The sequence below is a fragment of the Hordeum vulgare genome, chromosome 6H, assembly GCF_904849725.1.
Source record: "Hordeum vulgare subsp. vulgare chromosome 6H, MorexV3_pseudomolecules_assembly, whole genome shotgun sequence".
Taxonomy (NCBI): Eukaryota; Viridiplantae; Streptophyta; class Magnoliopsida; order Poales; family Poaceae; genus Hordeum; species Hordeum vulgare.
In genome coordinates, this window is record NC_058523.1 from 73,789,957 (window position 1) to 73,809,482 (window position 19,526).

Below are 19,526 nucleotides of genomic sequence, written 5' to 3' on the forward strand. Positions count from 1 at the left end.
TGGAGTCGGGCTCTTTGGGGAAAGAACCCTAAGCTCACGAGGAGTGCATAGGCGTCGAGAGTGGGCTCGGGGATGGCCTGAGGAGGGAGAACGACGGTGGTGAAGCTCCGATGACCCGAGGAAGAAGACGACGGCTTCACAGTGTTCCAGGGCTTCTCGTCATCGAGTGACTAGCTGGAGAGCTTCAGGGGGTCACGGCGATGCTGATGCACGGCTCAGGTGAGAGGGAGAGGGACATGAGCGACGACGAGCTCAAGCTTGAGCTTGCGGTCATGGCGGTCGAGAGGGGGAGAGAGTACAGAGCGAATGGGGAGGGGATGAGCTCGGGGAGGCCTCGGGAGCTTATCCCCGACCACGCCAGCATGACGAGGCGGCCAGGCAGGCACGCAACTGCGTGGGCGTGCCGGATCGAGCGGTGGCCACCTCCTGCTCCGCCTGGCAGGAGGAAGACGACATTTAAGGTGGGCTGGGCTTTAGGTGAGTGTCAGGTAAGTCTTTTTCAGTTCTTCCCTTTTCTGTTTTCTGCTTTATTCTTTCTGTTATTTGTTTTGTTTTATTTTTGGCTCCAAACTATTCCTAAAATAGTTTGAATAATACTAGAGTGTTAGTTGGAATATTTCCAACCACTCATAAAGTTTTCAACATTTTTGGAAACTTTAAATTATTTGAAATTAAATCTATAATTGATTTCAGTAGCTTTTAACTTAAATTTAAAATGCCAAAAGTGGTTTTAAAATAAGTTTCATCTCTGATATCTTGTTTTTATATTTATCAGAAAAGATGAACTTTTCTTAATGCCATTTTGGGTTCATTGATTTGACATAAATTTTGAAATGCTTTTGAATGAGGGGTTGCTAGGGTTTTGCTTTGGTTTCCTTGCTTTGCTTTTGGGTTTTCATTTTATTTTCTTGGATGCATTGAAACAAAACATGAGCACAAGTTACTAAACCCTAATAGGGACCAGGGAGGTGACAACTCACCCCCACTCAAAAGAATCTCGTCCCGAGATTTGGAAGTCGTTGGGAAAAGCACGGGATACTCAAGTCGGAGACGATCCTCTCTTTCCCATGTTGCCTAATTTTCGGAATTATTTGACCATCGAACTTTAAGAAACTTGAGGTTTCGACGTCGAGTGGTACTCTCAGCTTGATCAAGAATACGCACAGGGTATTGTCGGTATGAAAGGTTATCTTGGAGATCAAGCATTTCGTGGTCCACTTCACGGATAGGATCCAAAAAGCAAAGCCTCAGTTGCGAGACGTGGAATACATCATGAACCTTGGAAAGATGCGGAGGAAGTTCCAACTGGGAGGCAACTTCTCCTCATTTGGCAAGAATGCGAAAAGGACCAATTTAACGAGGAGCCAACTTGCCCTTGATACCGAATCGATGGGTACCCTTCAAAGGTGTAACCCGAAGGTAGGCCTTCTCGTCAACTTCAAAGGTCACAACCTTATGATGACGATCATATTGGCTCTTTTGACGAGACTGGGCTGTCTTCAAGTGTTCACGAATAATGCGAACCTGCTGTTCTGCATCCTGGATCGTATCCGGGCCAAAGAGTTGCCTCTCTCCGGTTTCTGACCAATTAAGAGGTGTTTGACATCTTCGTCCATAGCGAACTTCAAAAGGAGCTTTGCTCAAGCTTGATTGATAACTATTGTTATAAGCAAATTCAGCGACTGGAAGGCACTTCTCCCAATTCATACCGAACGATATAACACAAGCTCGGAGCATATCTTCTAGGACTTGATTCACTCTTTCTACTTGACCACTTGATTGAGGATGGAAAGCAGTGCTAAAAGATAAGTGAGTCCCCATAGCATTCTGAAAACTATCCCAGAAGCGAGAAGTAAAGATACTTCCACGGTCTGAGTTAATCTCCAGAGGAACACCATGAAGAGACACTATTTGAGAGATATATAACTCTGCTAGCTGGCTAGCTGTTATACTCCACTAACTGGAAGAAAATGAGCTACTTTGGAAAGACGGTCAATGACCACAAAGATAGCATTATTTCCTTTCTTGGTTTTGGGAAATCCGGTGATGAAATCCATACTGACTTTATCCCATTTCCATTCGGGAATAGCTAAAGGTTGAAGGGTGCCACCAGGCCTTTGATGTTGTGCCTTAACTCGACGACAAACGTCGCAGTTAGCAACAAACTCAGCAATATCTCTCTCTGTCCTAGTCCACCAAAACATCTGGCGTAGGTCCTGATACATCTTAGTACTACCAGGATGAATGGTGAGAGGAGAATCATGAGCTTCCTTAAGGATTAACTGCCTTAGATGTGGATTCTTAGGAACCACTAAATGATTCTGGAAGAACACAACACCTTGATCATTCATGGAGAATTCATTAGCGTTTCCGCTAATAATATTCTCCATGATCCGTGATATATCCTTATCACGCTTCTGGCTAGCTATGATTTGATCCTTAAGATTACGCTTCGCCACCAGGGTAGAAAGGAATCCTTGAGGAACAATATGAAGATTTAACTTCCGAAATTCCTCATAGAGACGTGGTTGACCTCGTTGTAGCATCAAGTTGTTACAATAAGACTTAGGACTTAGTACATCAGCCATAACATTGGCCTTCCCCGGGGGGTAAGTTATCCCTAAGTCGTAATCCGTGATCAACTCAACCCACCGTCTTTGCCTGAGATTCAAATCCGGCTGGGTGAAGATATATTTCAGACTTTGGTGATCAGTGAAAATTTTGCAATGATTACCAAGAAGGTAATGTCGCCAGGTTTTAAGTGCATGGACTACAGTTGCAAGCTCATGATCATGTGTGGGATAATTATCCTCATGTGAATGCAACTTTCGAGATGCGTATGCAATCACATGACGATATTGCATGATAATGCAACCTAATCCTTGTCGCGAGGCGTCGCAGTAGATAACAAAGTCCTTAGAGAAATCTGGTGGTAACAACACAGGTGCGAAAGTCAGGCGTCTTTTCAGTTCCTGAAAACTATGCTCACACTGTGGTGTCCACTCGAACTTCTTATCTATCTTGAGGATTTCAGTTAGAGGCTTTGGAACCTTGGAGAAATTCTCGACAAAGCGGCGACACTAGCTCGCTAGACCAAGAAAACTCCTAACTTGCTTAACCGATTTAGGTTGAGTCCAATCAAGGACATCTGGAACTCTCTCGGGATTGACAGCAATACCCTTACCAGAGATTACGTGACCTAGATAGGTCATTTCTGGTAACCAAAATCCACATTTTTAAAACTTGGCATAAAGGCGATGCTCTCAAAGATTCATCAATACTAGCCTTAGATGATCGGCATGTTCTTGTTTGTTCTTCGAGTAGATGAGAATATCTTCGAGGTATACTACGAAGAATTTATCCAAATACTCCATGAAGATTGAATTCATCAAGCGAGAGAAAGTGGCTGGGGCATTGCTTAAACCGAAGGACATGACAGTGTACTCGTATTGTCCATAACGAGTGACAAAAGCCATTTTTGGAATGTCCCCGTTCTTGATCTTGATTTGATGGTATCCCAACCTCAGAACCATTTTTGAGAAGACTGAGGATCCAACGAGCTGATCATACAGATCGTTGATCCTGGGGAGAGGATATTTGTTCTTTATGGTGACCAGATTAACTGGTCGTTAATCTACAACCATCCGGTCCGTTCCGTCTATCTTCTTGACGAAGAGGACGGGACAAGCCCAAGGAGAAGAGCTAGGACGAACGAAACGTTTATTCAAGGCCTCATCTAGTTGCTTCTTAAGTTCGGCTAGCTCCAGGGGTGCCATCTTATAAGGCCTTCTGGCTATTGGAACAGTTCCCGGAACAAGATCTATCACAAACTCTACATCTCTGTCACGTGGAATTCCTGGCAGTTCCTCTGGAAAAACATCCGGGAAGTGACGGACTACCGAATGTCTTCAAGTTCCGGAAGAGGGTTGGCATTAAGGGAATAGAGTTGGCATTTGGCAACTCGAGTAGAGACATTGCCTGTCTCACCCAAGGGATGGGTAAGCTGAACATTTCTAGAATGAGTATCAATCTTGGCATAGTGAGCTGACATCCAGTCCATACCCAAGATGATATTGATATCCGAAGATTTCAAGGCTATCAAGGATGCTAGAAAAACAAGCCTGTCTACTAGAATTTCATTGTCATAGGTTATCCTGGAGGTTTTCCACTTACTACCAGGGGCTTGGACAACCCATGGGATTGACATATGATAGAAAGACATGTTATGCAACTGTGCATAACTTTCTGAAATGAAGGAATGAGATGACCTAGTGTCAAAAAGAACAGACGATGGGTGATGATTAACAAGGAGCGTACCCAGCATGACGTCGGGATCCTCTGCAGCTTCTTCTGCTGAAACATAGTTTACACGACCACGTGCAGGAGTTGGCTTCACATAGTAAGCTTTGCCCAACTTGCCTTGCCCAACGGACTTTCCGGGTTGCTTGGCACCCACATTCCGAGGACACTCTCGGGAGTAGTGCCCTGGTTCTCCACACTTGTAACAGATCACCTGATTCGCACGTGGTGCAGCATTGCTAGCTGGACCACCATAGGTTTTTGCTAGAGGGTTGGTCTAATTCGTCTGAGGTGCCACATCGGATGGCCTCAGAGCGTATCTTGGCGGCAGAGAACTATTTGGAACCCACAACCTACATTTTGGGAACGCGGAACCAGATGATGAGCCAAAGTCATGGGAGTGCTTCTTTGTGGCTTCATAGTTGGTATGACCAGTCTCGGCACTAATTGCCTTGTTGACCAGGGCTTGGAAGCTTGTACATTCGTGGAGGCACAAATCACGACGAAGCTCAGGGCTTAGACCCTTACGGAATCTTGCTTGCTTCTTGGCATCAGTAGACACCTACTCTGTTGCATAGTGGGCGAGGTTACCGAACTCGCGGCTATAGGCATCCACGGTCAACTTCCCCTGGGTGAATGCACAAAACTCCTCTCTCTTTCTGTCCATCAGGCCCTCTGGAATATGGTGCAGACGGAAGGATGCACTAAAGTCTACCCATGTGGCTGCTGGTTCAGCAGGACGCGTAGTTTCAAAGTTCTCCCACCACAGATTGGCAGGTCCTTCCAGAAAGTACGCCGCAAAGGTCACCTTGTCGGCCTCAGAAACATTTGCAGAGCGAATCTTGCGTCATATACTGCACAACCAATCATCAGCGTCGAGGGGATCGACGGATTGATGGAACTTTGGAGGATTCAGCTTCACAAAGTCATTGAGGGACACTGCAGCATTCCTAGGCCGACGAGCCATATTTTGCTCAATACACTCTAAGAGATGGTTGGTCTCCCTTTTGTTTCTCTCTGCCTCAAGCATAACTTCCGCCAGAGAGGGCGGGTGAGGTAGTTCCTCCTGCGACGCTTGACTACCCTCGCCTTGCTCATGAGCAGGGGCACGGTTCAACCTGGTGAACATCATCCTGGCAAACAAACTCACAGCTTAGACCAATATCAAAATCAATACTAACTATGGACTAACAATGCACTGAACACATGGAATGCGGAAATGAATATCTGAACAACATGGTAACAAGCAACTGCTATATATACACCATGGTTCATACACACCATTACATAGTTCAGTACAACCTTAACCAAAGAGCAAACTACTGAAAACATGAAACTACTCATCAGAGGCTTCCAAGCTTCCTATACATTATTTATCTATGCCTCTGGAAGTCATTTCACGACACAAGCATATTTCACAAGTCACACAGGACTGCGAAAGTACAGCTACTATCTTATTATCCTTCCACTCGCGGTTCAGGCATCCGCATAGAACATCTCATAAAGATTGCCTCCATGGCCTGGAAGCTCAACCATCGGATCAGGAAATACTCCAGTTTGAGACCCCTGGGATCCATGAGGACACGGGTGTGGCCTCGGTCCCCTGACTGGTGGTAGTAGAGGTCCCCGAAGAGAGGTGACTCCTCCTATAGCAGGCCAGTCAGCATGAGCCGGAAGATGGGTTCTAATAGGGTTCAGCATCTCCGTATCTCCATACCCTGTCTGGACTACAGGTGCCAGCTGCGTCAAAGCCGTCCATAGACGGGCACGTGTAGCATAGAGCTCCATACGAAGGGCACGAGCATCCTTGTCTCTATTCTCTAGCATCTCAACAGTGGACTGCAGCAGCAGATCCTCCATAGAGGAATCAAAGTAGACCCCACTAAGGTATCCTTCTTAACCTGGCTGAGAGGCAGGAACATAGCAGAACTCTGAATTCTGCAGCAGTGCATGTCTAGCCCTCATGATGGTCAGCATTGAATAGGCATCATCTTGTACTGCCATGTCAATAGTGAGGCCCAATCCGTAGGACCAATGGATCGGCTCCTCAGCTCCAGGGTAATCTGGGAATACGCTAACAGTGCAGAGGGGTACTGACTCTGATTAAAATCTCGGTACTGCTCCTCCACTGTGTACTCTGGGTACCAGCGGTAACCGGGTACTGACCTCATCCTCACTAGCATGGCCGTATGACACGGCACATCAATGCACCTAGTCAGACGAACCACCTGACGAGAAGGACGGCCAGGCATCTGAAAATAGAGAGTAATGCAAAAGCATTAGAGCTCTGAAGACAAAATTGGGCAGCATAACGACTGTAAATGCTCAAAAACAATTTTGAGAGAACCCATAAAAATAGGATAGCATAATCACTCAACTATCAAGTTCAATTCTCTGATCATCCAAACTTACTTCCTTTTCCTTGGGATAAAAGAAACCCGAAGTAACTCTCGACCCGTTGTCCTATATATAATCTACCGATCAGAAACACGAGCCTAAGAGAAGATAAGTAACCTAGTCCTTAATCCGCGTAGAAAAGGCGAGGATGACCATAATAGAATAACTTGAGAAGAGAAGCAAGAGTCTTACGTTCCCTTCCACAAACAATTCCCTTATATATAACTAAAGCAATTCTAGACTCAACTTCGACTAGTTTGGCTTGGTAATCCTACAGTCAGTCAGGCTCTGATACCAACGCTGTCGGGACCCCGATCCTAAGCCATAGGAATCCAGCCTGTAACAAATCGCATCTCTTTGCGGTCTCACGCACGGTTATCCCCACGGCTGCAGCCTTAACTTAGCCGGGACCGATTGCGCCTTTTGACTCACGTATGCAATTCTGTCACTAGCAATCCAATGACAAAGAACCCGGATCGACATGTCTAGTCATAAACCAAAGGGGTAGTTCCGCACACGGACATGCATACATGACCGAGCAAAGTAGGTGTCGATCCCCAGCGAATGTAGACAGGTCGTAGCAAGCTACAAGGACTCCATTACATCGCGTGACATTTCCCCAAAGGGACAGACACAACAGCTAAGAAGGACACATGCCGGTCAAGCAATGTGTCCGGAGCAGTAGCAAACTACCATGGCTCATTGGAATCACAAAGGGGCATTTCCCTGTAAGCAGTGCTACTAAAGCCTACGGCTAGGTATTCGAACCCCATACATATCAAGAACAACACATGTACGCATGGCATACCGATATGTATAGATACATCGATGGCATCACAACATAACCATAAACATACAAACTTTATTTAGAAGGCTCAGAAGAGCCACACACATAATATTACAAGATAGGGGTCTCACGACCCATCATCACAAGTCATACACACAATTCTAACAAGCCAGCGGAAGATTTAAAACTGTCTGAGTAGAAACAGAGGGAAAGATAAAGGCACATGGCCTGACTATCTACAGACCCATCATAGGGCCAGATCGTAGCTGGGATACCAGCTACTCGTCGTCGTCGATGTCTAGGTAGAACCCTCCACTAGGGTCATTAACAACCTCTGCAACAATTTAATTAGCAAGACTTTAGGAAATCTATCTACTCATGCAATGTATCAATAAGGAGTTGTGGGGTTCATGCGGAAAGCCAACATTTGACTCATGGCTAGACAACTTGCATTTTTAAATGGTTTTGACAACTTTGATTTCTCGCACACGAGTCCACTAACACCACAACAATACTCCATCGTGGAATCATTCTGTCCCCCTATGGAGATGCCGTCGACGACACTCATGCTTATCTTGGCAATTTTATGAGTAGCCATTATAGTTATCTATGAACAACATATGCTTCCAAGTAGTCCATATCAGCGGACGCGACTATTCGAATAGATCATAACCCTACAGGGGTGTACTTCTTCACACACGCTCTCGCCACTTATCGCCATGTGCACGTCATGCACCTAGGCAACCTTCAAGCGGAAGCCCAGCGAGGGAGTCGGCAAGGACCGTTAACCACGCTAATACTTAGTCCAGGTCTATCGCCTATCTGAGGGTAACCCGCACAGAAGTCCGGTCGAGGTTTCCACCACGGCCCCAAACGATGTGCGCAGGGTTCCTAAGCCCACCATCTGGGTGCCACTTGGTACACCGTGCCAATGCCTACCGCATCATAGCCCACCCCTAAGGTCAGCGCTACGCACGGCCTCCAGCATGACTATAAACACCAGAAACTACTTGCAACTCCTGGACCGAGTACTAAGCGATTAATAAGTCGAGCGGGGTCATATTTCAGGGCTCAGCATGTGGTAGTATCTCGTCTTAGATTACATACACGGAACTCAGTTCCTAAGGACAGTTCCAATGAAACAACCCGCCATGTACTCCTACATAGCCTTTCACCGATACCTTTACCAAATCAGATTCAACACACCACCTTTAATAACGGAACACATTCTCACGATCATGTTCATCACCCAGATGACAGACCATACTCAACTCTAAGCATAACATGCATAGCAGGATAAGGCACATCATGGCTCAAGCATCTACCAGGTATGCTCGGTTGCAAGGTTCAGCTATTTACTGTGACAAGGACAGGTCATGCAAAGGAAGTGGGTTATCCTAACGTGATAAAAGCAGTGAAACCATTTTGACCTAATGCAAGAAACAAGAGCAGTAGTGAGAACATGGGATTTATCGGGGTGATCAAAATTGTTGCTTGCCTTGTTGCTCAGCAAGGAGGTGATATCCGTCAGTCGGATAATCAGACGTATCCGGGGGGGCGGAGGCTACCGTAATAACAACAATCAATCAATATCAAACATATGCAACAAAATGATGCATGAAATGCAATGTAGCATGGTTTGAGATGAACAATAGAACCCTTTGGGGTAATCTTGCTTTGAAATCATAATTCAAATATCATTTGAATTATAATTTATTACATTCTTTTAATTGATTTGAACTGATGTTGTTTCATAACTTTGTTTTTTTGCATGAAAATAGCACCATTGGATTCCTTGAATTTTGTGATCCATTTACATATATTATTTTTCAAATTTGGAGTTATATTCAATTTTCTATGAATTTCCAAAGTTTTGAACTTATTCTGGAATTATTTTTAAACACAAAAAGCTTTATTGCATCAGCATGACATCAGCAGGTCCAACTGGCCGTTGAAAGTCAAACCTGACCAGTGGGACCCACTGGTCAGTGACTCTGGCCAGTTTTTAGTTCAAATTTCACTTAATAGATTAATTATCAGGGTTGGACCCACATGTCAGTGACTGTTTAAGTTCTTTATTTAATTAATTACTTTTATTAATCCTAAACTTAATTAACCAGGGGCTGGCCCCACCTGTCAAAGGCTCAGGGGATAGATCCACCAACGGCGAGGTCGTTCTCGCCAGCGGTTAGCCTCCGGTGACCACCAGAACGGTAGACGGGCTCAGAAATGCCTCTCCGATGACCAAACTTCACGCGGAGAGCACCAGACGAACGACAATTCACCCACGGATCCATTTTTGCACGTAGCCGGGGATGAAATGGCCGGAGATGAGCTTGGCAGCGGCCGAAGCTCGGGCATCATCGGGGTCATCGAAACAGGGGGGATCACGTGCGGGGCTAGGCTCCTACAACACCTACGCGACTCACTGAAGCCATTGGTGGCCTCAAATGGACCAGCCGATCACCGGAGAGCTACCGTCTACGAGGTCCCGCGGCGGATCTCGTCGGGCTCCAGTGGAATCGAGGTCTAGAGGAAGGGATCGAGGGAGAAATCCTAGGGATTAGAACCCTGAGCTCACGAGGAGTGCAGAGGCGTTGAGAGTGAACTCGGGGATGGCCTGAGGAGGGAGAACGACGGCGACGAAGCTCCGGTGACCCGAGGAAGAAGACGACGGCTTCACAGCGTTCCAGGGCTTCTCGGTGTCGAGCGACAAGCTGGAGAGCTTCAAGGGGTCACGGCGATGCTGATGCACGGCTCAGGTGAGAGGGAGAGGGACATGAGCGACGGCGATCTCAAGCTGGAGCTTGCGGTCATGGCGGCCGAGAGGGGGAGAGAGAAAGAGCAAATGGGGAGGGGATGAGCTCGGGAAGGCCTCGGGGAGCTTATCCCCGACCACGCCAGCGCGACGAGGCGGCCAGGCAGGCACGCAGCTACGTGGGCGCGCCGGATCAAGCGGCGGCCACCTCCTGCTCCGACTAGCAGGAGGAAGACGACAGTTAAGGTGGGCTGGGCTTCAGGTGAGCGTGAGGTAAGTCTTTTTCATTTCTTCCCTTTTCTGTTTTCTGCTTTATTCTTTCTGTTATTTGTTTTGTTTTATTTTTGGCTCCAAACTATTCCTAAAATAGTTTGAATAATACTAGAGTGTTAGTTGGAATATTTCCAACCAGTCATAAAGTTTTCAACATTTTTGGAAACTTTAAATTATTTGAAATCAAATATATAATTGATTTTAGTAGCTTTTAACTTAAATTAAAATGCCAAAAGTGGTTTTAAAATAAGTTTCATCTCTGATATCTTGTTTTCTATATTTATAAGAAAATATGAAGTTTTCTTAATGCCATTTTGGTTTCATTGATTTGACATCAATTTTGAAATGCTTTTGAATGAGGGGTTGCTAGGGTTTTGCTTTGGTTTCCTTTCATTTCATTTTCTTGGATGCATTGAAAGCAAACATGAGCACAAGTTACTAAACCCTAACAGGGAACAAGGATGTGACAGCTTCGTCTCGAATGTCCTCTCCTCCCTTTTTCTAGGTCAAAATGACTTATATACCAGAAGAGGGGCACCGGAGGTTGGATTAGGTTAGAACAACCCACCGGGCACGCCTGGGCTCCCTGGCTCGCCCAGGTGGGTTGTGCCCACCTGGTGGGCCCCCTCTGGTACTTATTTGCTCCAATATTCATAAAATATTCCGTAAAAAATCCTCGTAAAGTTTCAGCTCATTTGGAATTGTGCAGAATAGGTAGCGTGACGTAGCTTTTTCAGGTCCGGATTTCCAGCTGCCAGAATTCTCCCCCTTTGTGTATACCTTTCATATTACAAGAGAAAAGGCATTAGACTTACTCCAGAAAGCATTATTGTTAAATAAAACAACATAAATAACATTAGGTAAACATGATGCAAAATGGACGTATCAACTCCACCAGGCTTTGACCTCGCTTGTCCTCAAGCGAAAACCGAAATCGAGAAACATGCTTAGAGAGAGAGGTGTCGACAAAAACAAAAATATGGACATAGCAGCATCATGTAACTTATTATAACAGCAAAAAAACTTTTATCATAGGCTTCTCATGAACAAGTGACAATTCATCACAACACCGAAGTATAATTCATAAACTCTATTGGAAACCAACAAACTATGTTCTCAGTCAACTTTCACTACAGGAATCACCTTCTTTGCCGTCCGCCATCACAGACGGCAAAGACAATATCCCGGACGGCAAAGACAATACCACAGATGGCAAAGATTGCCACGGCCGGCAAAATTTCTGCGTCAGCCTACGACGGCATAGGACCTTCTTTGGCGTCTGCCCGCGCAAGGCGGACGGCAAAGCTCTTTGCTGTCAGCTTTCCTCAACAGCTGTCGGCAAAGCTCTTGAGACGGCAGCCGACACCCGTTGCCTCCGTTAGGGGTTAACGGAGCCTTTGCCGTCTGCCTCCCTGTCCATCTTTGCCGTCTGCCTCCCCGTCCATCTTTGTCGTCTGCCTTCTCCTCCCCTCCCCTCCCCCACCATCTTTGCCGTCTGCCTCCACGTCCATCTTTGCCGTTTGCCGGGTCCTCTCCTCCCCCTCTCTCCACTCTTTGCCGTCTGCCTCCTCCTCCCCCCTCCTCTGTTCCCTCTTCTTTGTCGTCTGCCCCCTGGAGGCTGACGGCAAAGAGACTATATGGCCAGCTGCTACTGCCCAGGTTGCACAGCTGGGCGACGGCAAAGAGCCTATATTGTCACATTTTTGTTTATTTTTTCTATTTCACATCACATATACATATAATTCATAGCACATATATGGTAAATAGGTCACAACACATATATGATATACATATAAAGCTCATCAATGCCATTTGTTCATCAACGTACATCCCATATATCATAAGAACCAACACATACAAAGTTTCATCCATATATACATACATATAGTTGCACATATATTGTTCATCCATATATACATATACATATAGTTCCACATTGTTCATCAACTCAAATAAAAACAAAAACTAAAGCACTCCAACGCCAGCTTCCATGCATGTAGTACATCCAATCTACAAAATGGGAATAAGAAAGTCAGAAGAAGAAGAAGAAGAACATATATATGACAAATAAGCTAAATTTAAGAAGAAAGAGAAGAATCAAGAAGAGACCAAGGAGAATAAAAACAAGAAGGAGGAGGAGGAGGAGTGGAAGGGGAAGGAGAAGGAGAAGGAGGAGGAGAAGAAGAAAAAAGAAGAGAAGAAGAAGGAGAAGAAGGAGGAGAAGAAGGAGAGAAGAAGAAGGAGAAGAAGGAGGGCTCCTTCTCCTTCTTCTCCTCCTTCTCCTTCTTCTTCTCTTCTTCTCCTCCTCCTTCTTCTTCTCCTTCTCCTTCTCTTCTTCTTCTCTTCTTCTTCTTCTTCTTCTTCATTCTCCTTCTTTTTGAGCTAAATGGGCTAATTATGTCATTTTAGAGGAAAACAAGCTAAGTATATAATATTCATGAGCTAACCAAGGTTCTTATGCCATTTTGAGCTTATTATGGTATTTTGGAGCTAAATGGGCTAATTATGTCATTGTTGGGTTAATTAAAGCAAGGATAATTTGAAAGAGAAGAAAGAGGAGGATGAGGAGAAGAAGAAGAAATCAAGAAGAAGGAGGAGGAGGAGGAGAAGGAGGAGGAGGAGAAGGACTAGAAGGTCCTTGGCCTTCTCCTCCTCCTCCTCCTCCTCCTTCTCCTTCTTCTCCTCTTCTTCTTCTCTTCTTCTTCTTCTATCTTTTCATTTTGCCTATTTCTTCTCCTCTTCTCCTCTTGTTGGAGCTAAATTACCTAATTATGTGTTTTTTGAGCTAAATGTTCCAATTATGGAATTTTAGAGGAAAACAAGCTAAGTATATAATATGCATGAGCTAACCAAGGTTCTTGTGCCATTTTGAGCTTATTATGGTATTTTGGAGCTAAATGGGCTAATTATGTCATTGTTGGGTTAATTAAAGCAAGGATAATATGAAACAGGAGAAGAAAGAGGAGGAGGAGGAGAAGAAGAAGAAATCAAGAAGAAGGAGGAGGAGGAGGAGAAGGATAGAATGTCCTTGGCCTTCTCCTCCTCCTCCTCCTCCTCCTCCTCCTCCTTCTCCTTCTTCTCTTCTTCTTCTTCTTCTTTCTTTTCATTTTTCCTATTTCTTCTCCTCTTGTTGGAGCTAAATTACCTAATTATGTCTTCTTGGAGCTAAATGGGATAATTATCTCATTTTAGAGGAAAACAAGCTAAGTTTGGAGGAGAAACTTACCGTAGTGGTCATCAAGGAGGAGAAACACCACGGTTGCTCGCGCCGGCTTCGTTTGGAGACGGTTGCCCTCGAGAAGGGTCGTGCGATGTCGCTCGGGAGTTATTCTGCAGAAAAGATATTTTGCAATGTCTCAGTTAGCATGATGACACTCAATTATTAATACTAGTTTATAATGAAACTCACCGTGCCAATCGAAGAGAAGACAGGCATCGGCGGAGGGACTTGACCGCTCTTCTCGCACATACCCTGAAGAGTGGGTCGTATTAGTTAGTATTGAAACAGACATTACACACATGATTTGGCTAATGTGGAAAAAAACATACCACAAAAAGCTCGTACAGGGCCCGTTGACCCGCCTCATTCCGGCCCCTCTCCTCCTCAAGCAATCGTGCCGTGGTCTGGTCCCACTCATAAAGAGCAGCCTGAAGAGCAGCCTGGTTTGCCAATCTCTCTTTCTCAAGAGCAGCCTGGTTTGCCGCTCTCTCTTTCTGAAGAGCAGCCTGAAAAACCATTCCTCGTTACCACAGTAATGATCTATGGTGACACACATAATGAAATGGATGAAAGTGTTCTTAGTCCGTACAACTATCCTCGATGGCAAGTTCGACTCGCCGTTGACGAGGCGTTATCTCAGGACATCTGCTCGATTGGCGCGCCTTGATCTCTGGAAGAGTGAGTGGACAATGTATTATCCCATCTCCAATGGCTATCGAGCCATGGGGCCTCCTGCCACCAGATATCATCACCAGCTCTGGATCCAAAGGTTCCTGGCTAGGGTTAAAGTCATCCCCTTTCGTAGCCTTCCCCGCGTACCTGTATGCCACGAGCTTCTGGTGGGATGATATGTTGGTGAAGTTACTGGGATCATCCAGGTCAGACTCACAGAATGCCTTCGCCTTCTTGTACGAGGCAGTATGGGCCATGCCATAAAGGTCGTACAAGTGTGGCATCTCAGTCTTATTGTGATGCGCCTAAAAGAGAGGAACAAAATATTAGCATCAAGAATGAATTGCATGAATCATGAAGAAAATCACATACCCAGTTTTGTCCAAACTGAAGTAAGTTGGCACTGCCTTGATGGTGTGGCACACCAACCATTTGGCTACGCCGATCCTTCGCATTCTCGGGGACGGCTCGCCACCTGCCTGTGCACCACTCATCAACCAACGCCTCCCAACAATCCATCTTATCCGCACACCATCTCGGGGGCACCTGTAAGTTATTAGAAAGAATTTTCAGTGCTACGCCTATGACTGAAATAAAGAAAACTACATAGAAGGACTTAAGAGTAGGTAATTACCTTCATGTATTGCTCCTTCTTCAGAAACATTCCACGGCAATCCTTCTTCTCCTTCTTAATACCACGTGTGGCATAGTAATCTCGAGTAGCCTGCGGTCGAGCCTCGTGGCGCAAGTTCTATAGTAACCGCCTACGCTCGACCTCGAGAACCCTGGCCGCCTCCTCCTCATATCCATCCTCATACCTATAGAAGGTCTGCAATCAAAAGTGAAAACACCGATTAGTACAATAATTAGGTATATTGTTAATTTTAGATTTTGTAAAAGGATAATTTACCCAAAAGCTCTTGATCACCATCTCGGCCCTCGTATGGCACAATACACCATCTATAATCTCCTCCGGCAGGGCCTGCGCAGCCTGGTAGTACTCCCAGGTAAATCCTAGTGTAGGAACCTGAACCTCACCAGGAAACATGACAAACCCCGGGAAATTTGTCCGGCAAAGCACACCAAGGACGGAGTTCGGCCTGCGGACTCCAAGAGGGTGTACCCATCCCCTGCAGTATGATAAGGTCAGTGCATTAGATATTTGAACAAACTTGAAGGCAAAAGCTAAAAAAGGGTAAATGTACTTACCTATCTCCTTCAGGTTTAATCACCGGCCTCTGCTCGCGGGTAGCTGGGGCGACCGGGAGACGTGTACTACCACGCTTGTACACGGTGGCCCCGTCCACCTGCACATCGCCCTCACTATGCGTGAGCTCATCCGGCCAAGGCACCCGGACCCTCGGTCCAATCCGGCAACTCGGTACGATCCGGCCAAGGCTCCAATCCGGGCCTCTCCACGTCGGGTGAATCCTCCGGAACCGTAGTCTCCTCCGGCTGCTCCTGGGCCGAATGCACCTCGACCCGAGGCAGCTCCTGGACCGGAGTCTCATGGGACAAATGCCCGTGAACACCAGGCTCCTGGACCGGAGTCCCCGTAGCCTCCTCCGCAAACGGGTCGACCATACTAGTCCTATGCTCGGGTGAATGAGCTAGTGGTGGTGGCGAGGACGGCTCAACAGTCCTCCTGGATCTTCCGCGGCCACCACCTCTCCCTGTACCCTTCCCCTTCCTCCCTACCCGACCAGCACCTCTCCCATTAGGCAATGCCGCCGACGAAGAAGAACCCCCGGCTGATGTCGAAAGACCGTCTACCAAGGCTCTACGGAGAGATAGGGGTGGAAGGGAAGTACCACCCCTCGTGCGGGACGCCTGGGAAGAACCCGTCGAGCGCTCTGGACCCGCGCCCACCATCTTTCAACACCTGCCATGATAAAGATTAAAATAAATTAGTACAACATAAAAAATTGAATGACTGACATGAATAATAATATGTACATGAATAATAAAGATTAAAATATATATAATTTAAGTTGTGAATCTTACAAACTAATAATCATCATCAATAAATGCATCATCATCATCACTATCACGCATGTCTACATGAATGACGTGCTCATCGGGTTCAACGGCGTGAAGTTGTGAAAGGCCTTCCTATAATCGTTGAAGCATTGACAGGTCATCCGCATCAGTAACTTCTACGAGTTCCAGGTCTTCCGGTTCCGGCTCAGGGCTAGAGTCGGATTCATTGTCGCTGTCTACTTCCATGTTCTTGGATGAAGCACGGCGGTTCTTGAAACGTTTCTTGGAAAGACGTGCTTCTTGGAAGAATTCTCCATCATATGTGTCTGGGTTAATGTGAGGTTCATAATCCGGTTCATTTGGGAGAGGTGGTCTGACATGTGGCAGCACTTCATAAACAACATACCAACCTTCCAGATTCTTATCCGTTTGGCATGCCCATGGTAGATAGAAAACTTGGGTCGCCTGTTGAGCCGTAATATAGACATCGGGAACATCTAAATGGGTGTTTAGATTGATTTCGACTAGTCCTATATGTTCATGAGTCCTTCTAGTCTTTTTTGGCTGGAACCAATAACATTTGAAGACTACGACGTTCGGTGGGTTTTCACCATAGAATTGAAGTTCATAAATTGCTTCAACTCTTCCATAATACTCGATAACACCTTCGCCGATAGCAGAGACACCACAATTTGTAGATTTCTGGTCGGGCATGGATAGCTCTTTGCCAAAGGTACGAAAGAGATACCCGTTGATGTTGTATTTCTCAAATGAACGGACATTATGGTCAAAACCATTAGCGACTTGTCTCAATTCGGCGTCCATAGACTCTGGATTAGCCTACAAGTTTAATACGAAACGGTTGTTGCATTAGCCGCAAGTTAGGCCAAGAATGAAATGGTCCATTATTGATAATTACCGTTTGTTTGAACCAAGAGATGAAACCGGGATAGCCGCCTCCTGTCTTTGACAGAAGCTCATACTCTTCGACGGAATCATTTTCGATCACCGCTCCATCCGAGAATTTGACGACGTAACGGCTGTTTGAAATATCCGGGAATAAGAGTAGTTCAAATGAATTAGAAGTTACGGGAAAATGTGCCGAGAACTCACTCGATGTACGGCCGCACTTCTGTTAGGTTGTTGAAGATATACAACGAAATGTTCCGCCATTCTTCGATATCCAACGTTATTGGTTTCGAAGCACCGGCTGGTGCGAGCTTCCCTTTGAATAGGCTGAGGATGGACCCACCTTTTTTAGGGTCTCCATCATTGTGCCGAGGCTTCGGATTATGCAAATGATGATTTTTGGCTTCGTAGTGTGCTGTCACAAAGTGTGCCACCTCCTCAGTAATGAATGCCTCAGCCATCGATGCTTCAATTCTACGCTTATTTTTACATTTAGCTCGAAGGGTCTTCTGCATCCTCTCAGTTGCATAGCACCAACGATCTTGCACGGGCCCACCCAATCTTGCCTCAGTCGGTAGATGTAAAATCAAATGCTGCATTGGATTAAAGAAGCCCGGTGGAAAGATCTTCTCTAACTTGCACAACAACTCCGGTGCAAACTCCTCCATGTCTTCTACCACGCCAGGCGACAATTCTTTCGCACAAAGAACACAGAAGAAATATCTCAACTCCGCCAGTACTAGCCATTCATCCTCAGGAATAAAGCCACGTAACATCACCGGCATTACCCGCTCTAGCCATATGTGCCAATCATGACTCTTGAGACCAAAGATTTTTAATTTTTCAAGACGCGCTCCCCTCTTTAGATTCGCTGCATACCCATCGGGGAACATCAAGTGCATTTTGACCCACAAGATAATTTCCCTTATAACTGGCCTTCCAAGATTGAACCAGGCCTTTGGCTTTGACCACTTCTGCTTTCCTTTGCCTTCTCGCATGTTTTGTAACGGTCTATGACATAGTGTCTCTTGATCGACTCTAGCCTTAATATTATCCTTTGTCTTCCCATCTATGTCGAACAATGTACCAAAAATAGCCTCTCCGATATTCTTTTCAGTGTGCATCATGTCGATATTGTGTGGAAGAAGGAGGTCTTTGAAGTAAGGCAGATCCCAGAAGCATGGCTTGTGAGTCCAGGCATGTTTTGAATTATACCCCTTGAAATAACCTGGACGCTCTGGATCAGGCTTGAGGGCGTTTAACTGATCCAGGGCTGTTGGCCTGTGAATGCAGGTGGTGCCAAGTTTTTGACAACTTTACCTTTGGTAAAGTTCTTCTTGTCTTTTCTGAACTGATGGTCAGGATCCAGGAACTGTGTATGCAAGTCAAAGCAAGAATACTTCCGACCCTCCTGCAACCAATGAAACTAAAGAGCTGCCTTGCATTGGGGGCACGGGAACCTTCCATGCACACACCATCCAGAGAATAGCGCATACGCTGGCAAGTCATGCATAGAGTACATGTACCACACATGCATTTTGAAGTTTTCTTTTCTAGCGGCATCGTATGTCTTGACCGCATTTTCCCAAGCTTCTTCCAATTCATCCTTAAGCGGTTGCAGGTACACATTCATATTCTTCCCCGGATAATTGGGCCCTGGAATTATCAACGTCAGAAATATGTTCTTTCTTTGCATAATCTGCCCGGGGGGGGGGGGAGATTGAGTGGAATGACAAATACAGGCCAACAACTGTATTGGGTTGCCGTCATGCCGAAGGGATTAAAACCATCCGTGGCGGCGCAGACTCAAGGATTCCTTGGATCTGCCGCTTTATCCTGATGCAATCCATCGAAATGTTTCCACGCTTCCCCATCCTATGTATGTACCATCATCTTATTCCCATCCACATCTAGTTCGGTTCTTTTGCCCAATTTGTGCCATGTCATCTGTCTGGCTGTCTCTTCGACCATGAAAAGACGTTGAAGTCTTGGTACGATTGGCATATACCGAAGAATACTAACTGCGATTTTGGTCTGCCTCTTCTCACCCATACCGTTGTCTACCACAAGATACATGCAAGACTCGCAATTGGGACAATAGTCCAAGTGTGCATACTCCTTCCTAAATAAGACACATCCTTTCTCACATGCATCTATCTTCTCATAGGGAATCTTAAGTACACGAAGTATTTTGTCCGTCTGGTACAGGTTTGCAGGCATGACATGGCCTT

General features: G+C 45.8%; 1 pseudogene; it reads left to right on the forward strand.

The window, feature by feature from the left end:
- The first annotated feature begins 362 nt into the window (after positions 1–362).
- LOC123405121 overlaps positions 363–19,526 on the forward strand; it is a 37,238-nt pseudogene continuing 18,074 nt past the window's right edge.